Raw genomic sequence first — 17,266 nt, 5'->3', positions numbered from 1 at the left:
GTCTAGGAAATGCCTCAAAGAAACCAATCCACTGGAGTAGAGAAGAGCAGAGGCTGCGGGCTGGCCCACACAGCCCTCTGCCGGTGTGAGCTGGGGATGAGGAGCTGGCTGTTGGTGAATAGGAACGGAGACAGCTCCAGAATTCGAAATTCAATGATGAGCACACTGAACGTCAAGCACTTGCAAATGGAAGGTCTGTGCACCCTTTGTAATTAATTTGTCAGCTACATTTTAGAAGGTGGCCAACACTCTGCTGCTAACTTGGCCACATACAAAACCAAAATAATGGATGAGTCTGAAACAAAGGAGTTTCATCCGCGTGCTAATGAAGTGGGAGTGAGAATTAGAAAGGTCACATGCCACTGAGTCCTAAGCATTATTTGTAACTTGGTGTATTCGGAGGGTTTTATTCATTTGGGTGATTAAGTTGTTCTTTGTAACCCTAACTTGATCTACTCCTTGTATTACCTCTTCTCAAACATCTCTTCAATTTCCTTATAAGATTTCAAAATAAAACAACCCATAGAATCTTTGGTGCTCAATAAATGGCAATTCCTTCTCTTCTTCCCTTTAAAAGTGATGTTTTGGGAAAGGAAGGTAGATGTGATTCTGGGGTAATGGCTTCGCTTGGCATCCTATTCTCGTACTGAGAAGAAAAAAGGTGAACATTTGGTGGACCCTACAGCACCTGCAGAAACAGAGCAGTCATATATGATGGGAAATTGACATGATAATGAGCTCATTTGTATTCCTCTTTGCGGCCCTTCCACTGACTTGCTCTCCGACTGCTTAGCCAAATCCTTTTGATAGAATCTGACACGGCCTCCTCAATCTGGAGGTTTCTGTTTTTCTATTAAGGCGATCCCAAGACCCATTACAATTCACCATTTCTGCCATATTCATCCTTAGAGAGAAATCAAAAGAAGAGGGGGAGCAGCTTCAGACAAATGAACTTTGGGAAAAACACTAATTCTCCAATACTGAAAAACTTTCTTAATCTCAACTAATTAGGTATGAAGTTCAATCTGAAGGAGAGTAAATTTTATGTTGAAAAGTTGTTTTGTAAAAACTATCTCAAATCCCCATTAGAATGAAATGGAATATAAATACATGTTTTTAAAATATTAATGGTTGCACAACACAAAAATATTAAATCATTTCCAAGTAGAGAATATTCTTTAATGGATAGCTAAGATAATATGGTCATACACAGCAATTATTTGCATACAAACAAGGTGCTAAATTCTTCATGAACTATTTAAAGCAACAGCAACAATATTTTTGTAGGGGTTTTAGACAGTGCCAAAATTACCCAGGATATTTTCAAAATGAAGATGCACAGTCTCATTCCAAACTTGTGCCTTGAGGACACTTGCATGTAGAATGACAGGAAAAGCATAAGTTTCTACCCTTTGGAAAAACTCTCAAGTTGATTTTGTGCACCCTCTTAACCAAGAACAAGAATTCATTGAACATCCACTGTCTTAAAACATTTTGCTTAGGGATGGAAATAGGAAAGACAGTAGAATGAACTGAACATAACTTTCCTATGTTCAGATATGAATACAGGACCAGTGAAACTCCACATCACGTACAACCACAAGAATGGGATCCCAATTAGGATTAAGTTATACTCTATATATGTATAATATCTCAAAATACACTCAACTGTCATGTGTACCTAAACAGAACAAATTTTAAAAAGAAAAAAAATGGTCAGTACTTTATCCTAAAAAACAACAACAACAACAAAGAAAGATTTTGCTCAGATAATCTTAAAGATGGATCTGGTTCCAGATTCAATGCTTTGTCCTTAGTATCACGTGCCTCCTAAGATGAGGAAGCCCAGAGGTATTTTCTAACGAGCTTTAACGAAAAGTTAAGAAATTGATTCTGGTCCCAAATAAAAACATGTTAGTCCCTGGATACTTAGCGAACAGAGCGCAATCCAAACTTCCTCGGATGTACAGAGGGGTGGAGCAGATTTTTCCTGTAGGAAGAAAAGGCAGCAGTTATGCCCGCCAGCTTGACTTTCTCTCTTCCTACACATGTGGTAGGAATTGTCACCTACCCCAGAGCTATATTTTATACCTGAACAAGCCTTTATCCAAACACGTAGTGTTTTCTTGGTAGGACACATCTGGACTGCTCCTTGTCCTGGAGCTCTGAGATTAGCTGGCCAGATTCCAGCAGAGACAGCTTTTTATCTTTCTCACAGTGACAGGCAACATTTGGAAGCCCCAGAGATCAGGCACAGGAAGGATGTTGATGTTATTGTGGATGATGTTGCTGTTGTTATCTGAGAGAATCATCTTCCTTGAGTGCCATCACATCCATGACATTGTCACCTGACAGGCAAGACTCTATAGCAGTCTCTCTCTATCAGAATTAATCTAAATCTCTCAACCTGTCTGCAAGTGTCCCCCACTAATTGCCACCATATCAGGGCCCACCCACCCCATTAATCTATTCTTTAGCCTGATTCATCCTTTGCAGATGCAGGGCCCAGTTCTTAACCCACTCGGTGTGCACCAAGTCTTTCCTAGAGGAAGCACCATCCTGGTGAGCCCCCAACATCTTCATTACACAGAGGCAGGGGCAGCTGCACAGGCTTGCAATGCACAAATCTGGAAGTCAGATTACCTGGATTACCTGGACGTGCACCCTACCTTTGGGCAAATCATTTAAATTCCCAGAATCTCTGTTTTCTAATCTGCAAACAAGCACGGTTTCACCTGTTGTGTGAGATCAAGGCTAAGAGAGCTTGAAGAATACCAGCATCGGCTTCTGAGTGTCTGCCTCAGAACAGAATTGAGTAAGATTATAGTCTCAGTATATAAATCACCAGCTGGAGGGCTCATCTGTCCCCCATCCACCATCTTCACTCAGTACAAGGGAGATGACAGCTTTCGTGTGTGTTATTGAGTTATTCGACTGATGGTTCTCTGCTTTTAGAATCTTCCCTAAGGACTACAGATACCATGAGGCTGTGTCACCTCCCACAGGATCTTCCCAGACCTTTCTACAACACCCAAGTTGAAGACCCTTTCTCATCTGCTCTCCTTCAAAAAGGGAAAGTATAGACAGCCACTACAAGCTAGAAAAGAGACCTTTCTTGGAGCTGAAGACACCACGGGCCATCTCCATTTCACTTCCCAATGGGTGGAGGCAGTAGTGAAGATCTCTGGGTCAGGAAAGGTTGGGGAGACCGCCAGAGCCTAATCTGGGAGCTGACACCCCTGATTCTGCCATAGCTGGACCTTCCTCACACAAATCATCGTCCTTGCTTTTCTTCAGTTGCAGCTTCTATAATATGACAAGGTTGACTGGATCATCCCTAAGGTCCCTTCAAGCCACATGATTCAGTAACCTACATTAATGCCTAGTAGTCAGCAGTAATTGTACTGCTGCATATTGTCATTATGAAATTGCTCATATTTGTGACACCTCTTTTACATAGTTTACATGTCTTTTGGTAATATAAGCAATCATAATTCTCTGACCAGAAGAAGGAAGTCCTAGGGAAGAGAGCCACAATCTACACAATAAACCTTCTTCAGATGTGGAGAGAGACTGAATTGGGGTCCTCACCATGAACAGACGGTACTGGCCCCAAACAGCATCCTTTTTTTTTCATATATACATATATACACACACATACACACAATAATAGGCTTTTACCTTGAGCTTCTTCCTATGTGCCCCACTCCACCAAGTTCAGGGAGGAAATCTCAGGAATTTTGCTATGTTGGAACTTTAAGAATACTCACCCACATATAGACATATAGAGCCTTTCAAACGATCATGAATAAATAGAGCAATATTGTACCTAGACCTATTTTTATTTTATTTTTCCCTAAAGGGTGTTCTATGTTCTTCAAAGCAATTTTTCTTTAAAAGTATATTTTTCAACTGGTCATTCTCACCACCTTCTTGTGCACCTCTTAATTTTCTGTAGGACAGATTTATACATTCCAGATGCTGAGAGGGAGCCGCTATAATTCCACCTGCCACATCTGGCCCTTTGGCACGCCAGGCCGGAAGCTTCAAAGTTGCATCTCTGTTCCATACGTGGTTCGACTGCTGGCTGCTGCTTTATCTCCTTGGATGTAATTTTCCTTTGATTCACCTATAATTCTGAAGAATTGATGCATTTGTATCCATTTTGAATAAGGTTCTATACAAATGCTTCATTTGATCTCTGAGCAGACCTTTTTATTTCCTCTCATGTGGCCTCGCCTTTAATTCAGGCATATGCCTTAGAGCAACTCAGAACCACTGTGCCGGATTCTTTGCACAAGCAGTTTTGTTTGTTCCAAGTGCCCTGCTTCTTGTTCTTGGAGGGAGAAAAGGAAGCGGTGGGGGGAGGGGAGCCATTCATGTTCTTGTTTGAGAAGGGGAAGGGACAGGCAGGTGTGGCTCACTGGTGGCTACTCCACCTCTTTCACATTCAGAGGCAGCCTTAAAATTACACTCCCTTCCCCCCCTCCCCACCCCCGCGCCCAACAACCCGATTCCTTTGGGAGGGACTGACTAGGAAATATGAAGTATTGCTACAAGCATCATTCCTTAAAGTGTGTGCTAGTTCATCAGCTAGAAGCTTTGAATAGCTCCCTGCAGAGAACACAGTGTATATTAACATAGTAAATGTTCTGAGAAGGCTAGGCATGGAAAAACAGACACATTTGATTTTCTTAAGCAGTTTCCTAAACTTACTTAAATATAAACTCTTTTTTTTTTTTTTTTAACATATCGCCCATTAACCTCCCACCAGAACCCAATCTGCCGGTGCTGCTGTGAGGGAATGTTCTTGATTCCCCTTACTGAGCACACAGCATCCACAGCCCAGTGGCTCCTGCAGTGCTGTTGGGGAGCTAGTTGGGCATTCACTGGTGTGAGAGTGCCATTGTTCCCAACAACTGTAATTAAAAGAGAGAATGTGCTGGAATAGTAATCACTTTTCCTGAGCATCTCAAACAATGAAAACAAACAAAAATTAACTCTTGTCTCCAAAATATCAGAGAAATTTTAGAATAATTTTCCCAAAAGAAATTCTATTTAAGTAAAGATAAATAAGGGAAAAGGATATTGTATCTGCTAAGTTTGAACATTAAATGCCCTTCAAAAGTCCCTATGTAAAAGGCTTGGTCTCCAGAGTACTGCCATTGGGAGGTGGTAGAAGGGTTAGGAGGCGGGGCCTAGTGGGAGGTTTTTAAGTCATTGGGAGTGTGCCTTCAAAGGGATTATGGAACCCCATCCCCTTCTTCTTCCTCTTTTGCTTCCTGGCTATGAGGTAAGCAGTTTCTTAGCCACATGGTCCCCACTGTTGCCATCTGGATGGTCCACCAGAGGCCCAAAGCAATAGGTCTGTGAGAACCTCCAAAATTGAGAGACAAACATTTTCTCTTTATAAGTTAATTATCTGAGGCATTGCATTATAGTAAGAAAAAGTTGTATCCTAAGAAAATAACTTTGTGGAAATTTTATTTGAATGTCTAAGTTTTGACTCTTTTACCTAAAAGACTTTACCAGTCTTTTTACTTATACACCCTATGGTCCATATATATGGACATGGTTATGGTGGAGCCCACATCTTTCCTAGATTTAACATTAGAAAATTCAGCTGTTCACAAGGGACTCCAAAGACCCAGGGCATGTCCCTTTCCATTTGCTAAAACCCAAGATGTGCCTTTCATAGTGAATGAGTTCAAATGACCATCCGGCATCTTATGTCTATGAAGTTTGCTTTTCTCTCTTCTGTAGGCAGCAATTCTATGAAAATTGTAAAACTTTTAAGATTGAGATGAATCTACATGTAGGATCACTATTATAATAATACAATGTGATGTATAGTTGTTAGAACAGACTTTTAAAATAATGACTTTATAAATTACTTGACTATTTCTAAAATCATGGAGGGTCAGGGACATCCTAAAGGTTTCAGTTATTCATTATTGTGTTTATTAGAAAAATTCTATGTTTTTTTTTTGTGTGTGAAATTGGAGGGTTTTTATTTTTAAGGGATTTTTGAGCTATTTATCTGATTTGTAACTGGTTCATCTTCTCCTTTCACTTTTCTATTTCTTGTACAAATCAAATTAAATTAGTAGATCTGAGATAATTTTAAGTATCACGAATATGTTAAAAGGCGGGTTTACATTGAACCACATAGCCTATGATGTTTGTTTCGAAATAAGAGCTTTTCCAAAGTGGTAATGACAATTGAAGTTTTCAAGGTCAGTTTTCTATTTGAACATCAACTCCAGCTATCATCATCTCAGATGATTCTCAAAAAGCCCTAAAAGGCAGGTGAGTAAGATATTATCGTAAATCTATGTATAAGGGAAATGAGATTCAGGAAAGTTTAGTAATTTGTTCAAGGTGGCATAGTTGGTAAGGGGCAAAGTAAGATCTCAGAAGTGGTTCCTCTAACCAAGAGTGCCTCTGTCATCTCCAGGAACCAGGACAAGAGTACAAATGGAAGCTTATAAGTCAGACATCTGAACATTTAAAAGTTATAAATCAAATAACAATCTTTTTCTTTGAACCCAGGGGTACTTAGCCATTGATCCACAACACCATCCCTTTTTTGTATTTTATTCAGAGATAGAGTCTTGCTAAGTGGCTTAGAGCCTCACTAAGTTGCTGAGGCTGATTTTGAACTTACAATCCTCCTGCCCTAGTCTCCTGAGCTGTGGGATTACAGGCGTGTGACCACACACCTGGCACTCACAAACTTTTAAATGCAGTATGTTCTAGTCTTCTCCTTGGCAAGCATTTCTTCACAATGAAAAAATAGAGAAGCAAGTGGAAAATAAGCTAAAATTTATATATATACTTATATTCAACAGCCAGTTACTATTGAACATGTCTAAATTTTATATTGATAGGCCAGAAATATTTGAATGAGCAATAAAATTACATATATATATTATTCACACATATATATATATATATATATATATATATACACACACACATGGATATTATGTGTACACATAGACCTAAATGTATATGCATACACACACACACACACACACACACACACACACACTGGAGAGACAAAGGAAGGAAAAGGGGGACAGAGATAAAATACTCATTATTTGTATTCATCCATAAAATTTATTTAGCTTACTTCTATTTCAGCAAAGTCACTAATAACATTATGATAAAAAATTTCACGTAATCTGTGTTCTGTCCTCGGTGATACCAAATTTATTAATTTTTCTTAAACCATTGAGAAATAATCATTTTATTAATTTCAATTTGGAGAGACTTTGCAATAGGAAGTGGAATTGTCAGTAGAAAAAACAATACTTAGATTCAGTAACACACCATGAGTTTTACATTAATGGAGTCATATATGAAGATTACCTTCATTTCAGAAAATATTAGGAAGTATTGGATGTTTATCATATAAATTATCACTCATATTGTGATTTCATTATCTCTTAGAGCAGTATCTAGAGTGATACAGTATTTCCCATGTCCTTTCAATTTTTTTCAGGGTTTGACTATTTAAGGAAAAAAGCCAAAAATTTTGCATTATGCTATTCAATTTACTAAAAATCTCTTTTCATTTGAGACTACTTCTTGTTGCTTCTTTTCTGTGGTCATATAAATGTTTTTCTTTCCTTGTTTTTGCTTTAATATTTTTTATTTATGTTTAATTTTGCTTTTGCATATATCACACATGACTCCTTTAAATATAAAAAAATTCTCTATATAACTTAAAAGTATTTTAAGCCATTTTTGTAAATGAAATAACCAAGCTTAGAACTATTTGAGTGTTTTGTAATCTTTTATGACATTATACAGCAACTTAGAGTTTATACCAAATAACCATGTGTAGCACAAATTCAATTAATTTCATTTTCTACCAACATCTACAGTCTCCTTTTGAATTTTCTATCATTTTTCTTAACTGGTGAATCTCTTATCTTATGTAAGTTAAATCTAATTGCTCTAACAGCATTTAGTTAACAGTCTCTTATTCATCTTCGAGTAGATTTAAGGTCAAATTTTATATGTTTCATATTTAGGCAGATCTAGAGAAGAGGGCACATGATCTTTGAAGTGTTACAAAAAATATCATCATTATCAGTTGATGTCATGTCTCCTGGTAACAAATTTAAAATATGCACATAATGTGACGTAAAGAATGTATCTACTTCCACTGCCATGTTCATTTTTCTCTAATCAACCACTTTAGTGCCATTACTACAGGCTTGCTCTTGACATTCTTAAATCAGTGCCTAACTTTGAAAGATGTTTTCTGCCTTTCTTCAATTATAAAATTATCTCAAATGTAAAAACTGGAATTTTCATTTATTTTGATTTCTTTATTTTCTTTCCAAAATTATATGCAATAAATGCTCTATTTCAACATCATTTTGGTCACTTGCACAATCTAGTGCATAATATTTCCCATTTCATGCATAATTTCTTCTCCTATTTTATAATACCTTTGCAATAGTCAGGTTTTACTGCAATAACAAATAGCCCCCACTTCTCAATGCCTTCCAAGAATAAACACTTATTTTTGCTCACTGAGATCTTAGGTAGAACTGTGAAAAGAGTGGGCCTCTCTAAACTGTTCTGGACTCCTCTGAGCTCCAATTGAGTCCACATATCTTCACATTTCAGGACCCAGGATGAAGGAGCACCCATGATCTAGGGCCTGTGGTTCTCATAGAAGAAGTAGAAAATCATTGATTGATAGAGACAAGCCAAACCATATAGGCATATTTAAAACTTCTGCTTGGACAAGCATATATAATGTCCAGTCACGTTCCCCTGCCCAGAAAAACACCGGGCCAACCCAGAAGTCAATAGGGTAGAAAAGTATATTCCAACTAGAGGAAAGCAAAGCAAGGGCAGGGAAAGCATGAATAATTATAAACAAACAGTACAAGACCATGCTCTTGATCACAAATATTTGCTTTCTTCCTGAGAACCAAAGTCCCATCCAATCAATTCTTTGGGCTTCAAGCCTAGGATCCCTTAGTGTCCATTAAATCAGGTTGCATCTTCTTTTGATCTGGAGACCTGTGAATTTAAAAGACAAATCAGTGCTCCCTTTCCCACCTCCATATGCACATTCAGCATGCAGCAGTAAGTCAAGAACAGGAAACCTCAATGAATACTTCTGTTCAGAAGGAGAGGAATGGAAAGCACCAGTTCACAGCTATTCTGAAATCTCACTGAGAAAATACTACAGGTAGAAAATGTTCCAGGGCCCACTCCCATTCCCTGGGAGCACTGCCCCCATCTACTTCCTCCACTCTGCAGGAGTTCCATTCTCTTTTATTTCCATCCTTAGCCATATTGGAAAAGGGCATTGGAAAATACCATCTCCTGGTGGTCAAGCAGCTTCCTAACCCTGCTTCCTGTCCCTACAAAGTTATCTTACATCACAGTGAAGTCTGTTAGTCCATGCTAAAAGCACTTTTGGTAACATAGGCCTATTTTAAATGTTGGAGTGTTTGGTTTGCTTATTTTTTAATCTATTTGATTCTAGTCTACTTCTATGTTAATAGCCACATGCACAATTATTTTCAACTCATGTACCTCCCTCTCTGGTGTACTTTCCTCCCTTAATTACAGGAACCTTTAGCTTGTCAGACCTCAGTGGGACCGTGCCCTCCTTTTTTGCTCTAAGCTATTTTGTCCAACTGAAATAATTCACTGGGAGCCACATTATTAATCCAATCAAACATCTGAACCAGAGGTGTGAGCCATGGATCTGATTTGGTCCTATTCCCAGGCTGTTTTAGCGGCTACATTCCCTTGCCCTCAGGTTATTTGTTAAAATGAGAAATTGTTTTTTTGTTTTTGTTTTTGTTTGGGGGATCGGGGGCGGGGGCAAAGCAGTAGCATATATTAAATCAGCAAATCCCAGAATTTTTTTGTTCTCCCTTTCCCCTTTCATTCCTCATTGTAAACAGGGCAATTCTTTTCTCAGCTTATCATTTTCATAGTTTCTGATCAAATGCAGGTAATAATCACCCACAACATTCTGTCTCAAAGCCCTGTGACACAAAACCACAAACTCAATGGGTACCAAACTATCCACCTAGGATAGTTTTGCCAAGTGTTTCATTAATGCACACTGCGGTTGTTGTTTTTCCAGATCCCTATTATAATTTGCTCAATACCTGAAGCAATGACACATCTCTGAAGGTTTTGTTATGGTAAAACCCACTCTTGATACCACCTCCTATATTAATCAGCTTTTGTTGTTATACCAACCACAAAAAAAAAAAAAAAAATCTGTAGCTTTTAACAACTGGCACTGATTTCTTGCCCATGTTGCTTGAGGCCTATGGATTAGAACAGTTCTGCTGAGTTCTACTGGCTCCACAGGTTCTTCAGGGCTCCAGTGGGATTCTGATTGGCCTGACAGATCTTGCCTACCTGAGGCCCAGGATGAAGGACCACCCACTACTTCAGCACGTTTTCCCCATAGGAGAGAGCATAAGATCAACGGGGAGGTAAAGACAAGTCACAGAAGCACATTTAAAGTTTCAGCTTGGATTTTATGACAGTCATATCCATAGACCAAAGTGAGTCATATGGCCAAATTCTAGGTTAGAGGGGTAAGGAATTTATCATGCCTTCAACAATGCATCACAATGAAGGGGAGGAATCAAATAACTAGGAATAAATAATATAATCTATCAGTACCATTGATCATGTCATTTTGAATTCTCCATTCTAGATAGTTAACATTTGTTTCATTTTTAAACACATATACATCATTGCATTAAGTTCTTCAATATGAAGAGCAAGTAGAAGAGATTTGGTCTTGTGGCAATAAATTCCAGAGCCTGAAGAAATGCCAGATAGAGGCATATTGACTTTCAATGTCTATACTTCTCTCCTCAAGATCCAGCTACAAATATCTTACAGACTGATACCAGACAGTCCACAAACTGCACTTCTCTATAATATAAACCTGAGTGGCAGCTAAACATATGGGTTAACAGCAGCTACCCACATTAAGACAATAAAGTTAATTCTAGACCCCTTCTAAAGGTGGGGATATGGCTTCCTACTAAAGGTTTTCAGGCAGGATTATAGGGTGTAGGGTACCTAAAGGTGAAGGAGAGGAAAAAGCAGATTGAGACAGTGAAATGAGAGAGACCAAGGAATGTAGGGAGGCACAGAGGACACTCATTGATAGGAAGAAGACCTGCGTTCTTACAGAGTAATGGAGAAGAAAGAGTTTAAGAAGGTATTTTTTTAAATATATATTTTTAGTTGTTGATGGACCTTTATTTCATTCATTTATTTATATGCGGTGCTGAGAATTAAACCCAGTGCCTCACACATGTGAGGCAAATGTTTTACCACTGAGCCACACCCCTAGCCCTTAAGAAAGTAGTAATCAATGCTAAGAAATTGCCCTTGAATTACAGGTTAATGAGGAACATTAAGGAACATTAGCACTCATCAGAAGAAATCTACTATCAAAATTAGAACCATGTGCCTTGAAGACAGAACACATTTACAGACATTTCCATCTTAAATATTGAAGTGTTCATCTATTCCCAAATTAAGGACAGTAGACATATTGAGCAAAGGTTGCCATTTATCAGGAGAGGATGAGGCTGTATCAGGTGCCTGGGAAGAGACTGATACATCATACCTAGGTAATCTTTGTACAAAATTTCACAACAAGTGAGGGATGACAAACAAGTACTATGCACAGGGATACAGTCAAAGGGCCTAGAAGATTGAAAAAGAGGAGATGGAGAGACTAAGATATTAACACAGTCTTGGTCTACTTGGTCACAGTTTTACATGTGCCCAGCCCAGAGAACTTCCTTAAATCTTTATCCATTAGTTATGTTGCAGGTGATTTGAACATAGCTAAAACCTACACAATCACAAAGTGTGCTGTGCTCCAGTTCTGCTGTGTCTGTCTGCTGCTAGGAAATTTTTGATATAAATAACTTAAAATGCCTCAGAGAGATAGAGAAGAGAGGATCATTATCTTTTTCTGTCTAGGCTGCACAGATACAAAGTCCTCTTCACAAATGCCATACAGCAAGCAGCTGACCCAGAAATACAAAGACTGACTTGCAAAACCATTATTGTGCTTGTTTGAGGAAAAAACCTTGCTAGATATTAAACCAAGAGGGAGCCTTGGCCTCACTCCACGGTACAACAGTCTTACTAGTTAAAATTTGTAATGTGGCATATTAGAAGGTATTTTATGGGTAGTGCAACCATATAATTTATAATACACACAAAGACTATTGTCAGAGTACAGGAAGGTACTAGTAATTATTGAAGGACAATGGGGAGACACTAGGAGGGCTGGTGTATATGTTAGATAGCTTCCAAAGATGGCCTCTCTCCATAGTCTGTGCAGGTGTTGCTCTTCCTATCTAGAGATGGAGTCTAGTTCCTCTCCCTTTGAATCCTGAACTGGCCATGTGACTTAATCTAACCAACAGACTTCAGTGGAAGAAATGTGCCATTTGCAGACCTATCTTATGCTTGGTAGCTGCTAACTTCTTTCTCTTCTTTGCTGTGAAGAAGTCCAGAACCTAAAAGACACAAGCACACAAGGGATCCTCAATCAAACCACTTGGAGTACAAAAGGACCACCCCAGTGTACTATAGAATCATGAGAAATAATAAATCGTTGTCTTAAAGCACAACTTTTTGGAATGGTTTGTTATGCAGCAATAGACAACTGATCACCATCCTGCTAGATAACAGTTCATCACATACAACATTGTTTAAATTAGTATTCATCCATAAAAGCTCCACATTCAATTTCACCACAATTTGAGAGTCCTTACAGAGGTAAAACCCAAGAGATCTGAAAGCACGAGCATAGTTGCCAGATATGTATGATGTGACCTTGAGCATAGGCAACTACATTTAGAAAGTGTTCCCTCAATAATTTCTCCAGAGTTTGCAAGGAGAAACCAATGTTAATATTTGCACTGATCTCTACTTTTTTTTTTCTTTTTAAATATCTTGCCCAATTGTTTCTGATAACAAGTTTAACTTTGGATGTTCAGGTATCTGTTTACAAACTTGTTGTCTTTGCTAAGTAGTTTGAAAAGTCAAATAAATCTCTCTTACTCAGATCCCTTTAAAATTCCTAACAGTAAAGTCCTGAAAAGCTTGTCATTCATCAACAACAGTAGGTGAGTCCTACTGTGACACTGAATAAAGTAATTGTAGCAGGGCAGAAATGGGGAGCAGGGGACAGCCTCTGCTGAGGTAGAACACTCCCAGCCTCTACCCATGTGGTACTTGCAGCAACAGCTAATAAAACAAAACTCTGAAAGCTCATGGTACCCTTTAGGAAACCAGCTTCCTCCTATAGAAGAAATAAGTTTTGTCTGGGAGGTGACAGCAGTTGGAGATGAGCTATGCTATAATGCAAGTAAAAATCAATTCTGCAAGTCTCTAAATATAACCAAGCACTAGAACATGATGTGAACAGGGAGGAAGGCCAATATGACCCAGTGAAAACTCTTCATGCAAGAATATTACAAAATTATACCTTCATAGTTTGCTTTCAGTGAAATTTTCAAGTAGAAATCATTTGAGTAATGGTTTTAAGGAATAGATAAACATCATCTGAAATAAGTACATCCAATTAAAAGAATGGATACTTCTACCTGCTTGACAAATCCTTCACAAATAGAACAAGAGCAAACTTGAGCACAGATGTTTTTGCTATTTTTAGAATTTTCCAACCAGGGATGCCTGACTTATTGCAGTTTTTATTAGTTTGGTCAGCCACTCTAAAAATAGAAAGCAAAAGGAACTATAGAGAAATAAAATTAATGATTTCTAGTAGAATCTACATATTGTTAGTGAACATCAAAGAAGGATCATTGTATTATATGCTTTGGGAAGAAACAGTTTTGGATGAAAATGATCTGCCAAGCTAACATCTATAGCACCACTTTTGACAACCTGCCAGATTAATGTACTATTGCTACCTATCAGTCAAGGTAAAAACAAACAAAAAAACCAAAACAATATAAAACAAAAACAATTATAAAACTGAAAAGTAATCTGGTGCAATGATCATGTATGTTCATACTCCTTCTACTATTTTTTTCTCTCTTACTGATTGTCTACAAACTCAGTTCTTTCATCTGCTTTGGCCAGTGAGCCTTGGTTAATTCACAGTCATTTTTATTCAGATTGAAAGGCATTTCACTTATGTGGCCTCTGAATCCTGCAGCCCAGAAAACCAGGGTGACTTGCTCTGCAACATCCCTAGGAAAGAGAACACGGGCTCTAGAGACTCGGAGACTTAGGCTTGAATGTGGGCTCTGCCACATGCCAATATGTCATCTTGGATTTTTTTCATCCCAGATTACTACAGGGGGGTGGGGGGGGCATTTTCTGAACTTCAGCACAAGGAAGAGGTACCAAAGTTGAATCTGGAAATAACCCTGAATGGAAAAGGAAAAGAAAAGAGTTTGATGAACCATAGTCACCCAGAATTTATAGAGTAGAGGACCAAAGAGGTGCAATTTGGTAAAATATGTGTAGGAGACTTTCTGAACTTTTCACTGAAGAATATGCTATTAATACACAAAATGAAAATCCACAAGGCCAAACAAGGAACAACTAGGAGCTGTAGTTGAAAACACCTTTTGCAAATTACACAATACTAAAAGGAGTTCAAGATCTAACTGGCTAAAATGGAGAGACTGGTTCATTCAGCAGAGATTCCAGAGCTACTTAATTTAGCTCTAAGTAGAATAGAAATTACTCTAGACTAGTCCTTTAAAAGCTTTAAGTAAGGTCAAAAAAAGAAAGCTGGTCTTTAATTAATTTAATTACCTTAATTCTATACAAATATAGAACAATAAACTCTATAGACATTCAACAATGTAAGGGTCACAATGTCCAGCACCCAATCAAAAATACCACACATGATAAGTAGCAGAAAAAAATGTGACTGATAATTAGAAGGAAAATAAGTCAATAGAAATTGATACAGAAATGACAGAGATGATGAAATTAATAAACAAGAATATTGAAAACAGCTATTATAAGTATGCCAAAGAATTTAGGGGAAGATGTAGACATAATGAAGAGTGGAAGATAGTAAAATAAATAACTAAATGAAACTTCTGTCGTGAAAAAAAATATATCTCAAATGGAAAATTCAGTGGATAAAGTTATCAAAGATTAAAGGTTGAACACTATTTAAATAAAGTCAGTAAACTTGAGGACAGATCAGTGTGAACTATCCAAAATCAAACAAAGGGGTTTCAGTGACTATAACATTATATCAGTAGTGTAACATATGTATACTGAAATACCACAGAAGGGAAAAATTATTTGTAGAAATGGTGATCAGAAATTTTCAAAACTTGAAAGCAAGAAACCTAGAGATCAAGAAAAAAAACTTCAAGCAGAAGTTTTATTATTTTTTCAATAAGAAAACCACATCAAGCCACATCATTATCAAAGTGATATAAACAAGTGAAAAAAAGGAAATCATAAAAAGTCACCAATGGAAAAAATATATCACACACAGGAGAATAAAGATAAGAATGTCAAACTTCCTATCAGAAACAATTAAAGCTAGAAGACAACATAATAAATCTTTGAAGTCCTGAGGAATTAAAAAAAAAAAAAAAAGCCAGCCTGGAATTCTATACCCAGTAAAAATATCCATCCAAAATGAACATAAAGGGGCTGAGGCTGTAGCTCAGTGGTAAAGCACTTGTCTCCCAGGTATGAGGCTCTGGGTTCAATCCTCAGCACCACATAAAAATAAATAAGTAAATAAACTATTGTGCCCATCTACAACTAAAAAAAAAAAATTAAAAGAAAAGAAAATAAATATTTTGAGAAAAGCAATAGGAAGTATCTCAAATTAAAGGAATAAAGGGCATTGGAAATGATAAATATTAAGTTAATATAAAACACTCTTATTATTTTTTAATAATTACATGTTTGTATAATTATTTCTTTAAATCTTTTTCAGATGTTGATAGACCTTTATTTTATTCATTTATTTATATGTGGTGCTGAGAATTGAACCCAGTGCCTCACAAATGCTAGGCTCTACCACTGAGCCACAACCCCAGCCCCTTATGTAATTATTTATTAAAAAATAAAACCAGGGGGCCAGGGTTTTGGCTCAGTGGCAGAGTGCTTGCCTAGCATTTGTGAGGCACTGGGTTCGATTCTCAGTACCACATATAAATAAATGAATAAAATAAAAGTCCATCAACATCTAAAAAAAATCTTTTAAAAAAAACATATTATGGTACTTATGGCATATGTAAAGAACACAGTTTATGTCAAAAATAATAGGATAAGAAAGTACATTATTACAAGTTTCTAAGCATGAAGTGGTAAGATAGCATTTATAGTTTGTTATGCTTTGGACCTGGAATGTCCCCCAAAATCTCACCTGTGCAGAGGTGGAGCTTTGGGGAAATGATTGGATCATGAAGGTTCTGCCCTCTTCAGTGGATTAATGCATTCATGGCTGAATAGCTACCAGGAGATGGGTGGGACCTAATTCAAGGAAGTAGGTCACTAGGGATGTGACCTGGAAGAGTTTATCTTTTCTCTCTGGTCCCCCACCACCACCCATTCTTGTTCCCACAAGCAGAGCAGATTTACCCTTCTGCCTTGATGTTCTACCTCACCTCAGGCTCAGAGCAATGGAGCTGACTGAAGGACTCCAATCTCTGAAATGACGATGGGCCAAAATAAATTTTCCTCCTCCAAGTTGTTTGTGTCAGGCATTTTACACAGCAACTAAAAGCCAACTAACACAAAGTTTAACTGTGATAAGTTAAAAATACAAAGAGCAAACCCCAAAGGAGCCATTAAAAACCAAATGAAGTGTAGCTAACACACAACAAGGAAGATAACATGAAATATTTGAAAATAGCTAATTCCTTGAAAGAGAAAACAGAAAGAGAGGAAGAGCAGAGAGAAAAAAAGACAAATAGAAAACAAATAGTAAGATGATAAGTTAAAACAACTTCACCAAGCAATCCATTAAATGTAAATGTTCTAACTGCTCCAATTAAAAGAAAGAGATTGTCATCCTGAAAGAAAAGAAAAAAAAAAAGAAAAGCAGGACCCCACGGTGTGCCTATTATAAGACATATACTTTAAATATAAAGAAGAAATAGGTAAAAAATACATACTAGGCATATACCAAATTAGAATAAAGGTAGAATAGCTACATTAATATAAGACAAAATACACTTCTGGATATATATATATATATATATATATATAT

General features: G+C 37.4%; 1 long non-coding RNA gene across 1 annotated transcript in view; it reads right to left on the bottom strand.

The window, feature by feature from the left end:
- Positions 1–7,236: 7,236 nt before the first annotated feature.
- The window catches only part of LOC107140552, a 16,827-nt gene continuing 6,797 nt past the window's right edge, over positions 7,237–17,266 (bottom strand). Inside the window, exons 2-3 of the long non-coding RNA XR_001503293.2 lie at positions 12,497–12,557; positions 7,237–9,048 (exon numbers count right to left, since the gene is read on the bottom strand). This is a non-coding gene — a long non-coding RNA (uncharacterized LOC107140552). The remainder of the gene's footprint in view (positions 9,049–12,496; positions 12,558–17,266) is intronic.

The sequence above is a fragment of the Marmota marmota genome, unplaced genomic scaffold, assembly GCF_001458135.2.
Source record: "Marmota marmota marmota unplaced genomic scaffold, marMar, whole genome shotgun sequence".
In the NCBI taxonomy this organism is placed as follows: Eukaryota; Metazoa; Chordata; class Mammalia; order Rodentia; family Sciuridae; genus Marmota; species Marmota marmota.
This window is presented reverse-complemented; position numbering and strand designations above follow the sequence as displayed.